Here is a 1,797-nt window from a genome sequence, read left to right on the forward strand (position 1 = left end):
TTAGAACTTTTAGTAAGTAATCTAGCTAGGTATGTGTTAGATTATGATTTCTTTAAATGGCTGAGAAAGGAACTGTGCTGAATAGAATGACTATTCCTGTCTGTGTGTCTTTTTTGTAACTTAAGGTTTTGCCTAGAGGGATTCTCTATGTTTTGAATCTAATTACCCTGTAAGGTATCTACCATCCTGATTTTACAGAGGGGATTTCTTTACTTCTATTAAAAGTCTTCTTGTAAGAAAACTGAATGCTTTTTCATTGTTCTCAGATCCAAGGGTTTGGGTCTGTGGTCACCTATGCAAATTGGTGAGGATTTTTACCAAACCTTCCCCAGGAAGTGGGGTGCAAGGGTTGGGAGGATTTTGGGGGGAAAGACGTGTCCAAACTACGTTTCCCAGTAAACCCAGTTAGAGTTTGGTGGTGGCAGTGGAGATCCAGGGACAAAGGATAAAATTAATTTGTACCTTGGGGAAGTTTTAACCTAAGCTGGTGAAAGTAAGCTTAGGAGGTTTTCATGCAGGTCCCCACATCTGTACCCTAGAGTTCAGAGTGGGGAAGGAACCTTGACAACACTGTTATGTGGTTACCTTACTTTACCATTCATACACTCATGCCCATCTGTCCCTTGGTCTGCACATTTCCTCTTATGACTGATAGCCAGATTTTATTTTCCAATTGCGTCTAGTCCCTTATGGTGGGAATGTTAGGCCTGGGACTTTGAGGAATGTAGTTTTGTGACTGAGCCTTGGGGGCACTCCCAGATAATTAATATATATGGGTAATATGGATATGGTATTCATATTTGCAGTGTATATGGGTATATATGTGTAGTCTGTATATGTACACATGACAGCACCTTATATCCAAGCATAGGAATCCTTTTCCAGTGTTGTGTGGTCTGGCCCTTTTACTTTGGTGCCATGAAAAGCAACACATTCCTATTAGGACAATTACAGTTACCACCCGTATTATTATTATTCCTTGTAAGCTGAGTGTTTTGCAATACTAGGATAGGCATTATTACAGTGCTATGTGTAGAAGTAGAAGAAATTAGGAGTAGTGACATTATAAATGAGGCCTTTATATATAAATATTTTGTAATTAGTTACTACACAGTATTGTCCACCCATATTATAGGTTACCCTTATTGCTGGTTGTTACCCTGTGGTAGGATTTGCTGGGCAGGAAACAGGAACGGCGAGCTTCTCTGTCCCATTGGTTGCATTGCTCTCTGATACACCAGTAGTTGACATAAATCCAGTTGTTTCTGATGGCTGCTGTCTTCCAGATAACCTACGGAATGGACAGTAACCAATTTAACAAATCTTGCTGTGTCAGGATTTAATATGGGTACCCAGACACTGAACAAGATGTTTATTGAATAACATGTGCCTCAGTTCGGATGCAGAGTCACTGATCCCAAATCGGGACTGGTACTAACAAGGATTTTGTCTACCTGATTGGTAGTTACTGTGTAATTTAATTTCCTTACTGATTTGTTGTTTTTTTCCCTTGCCTTCATGTTGTTTGCTGCCATTCATTTGTTGATTTTCACCTGTGAGTTGGTGAAACACTTTTCTTATGCACTTTGTATACGTTGTACAGAAACAATACAGCAGTGACCCAGGAATACAGCAATGATATGGTTGCTTTCACACAGTAGCCAAATTCAAATGAACTGACAGTGGTTTCTAGCTGACTGCCCGCTTAATTGTCCATATATGGGAGACTGAGGTGTGGTTGACCAGTCTGTTATTCATAAAGCACTTCATTTTTTGTTCTTGATTCTTGGGAGTTTC

Source organism: Lepidochelys kempii, chromosome 13 (genome assembly GCF_965140285.1).
Source record: "Lepidochelys kempii isolate rLepKem1 chromosome 13, rLepKem1.hap1, whole genome shotgun sequence".
Classification (NCBI taxonomy): domain Eukaryota; kingdom Metazoa; phylum Chordata; order Testudines; family Cheloniidae; genus Lepidochelys; species Lepidochelys kempii.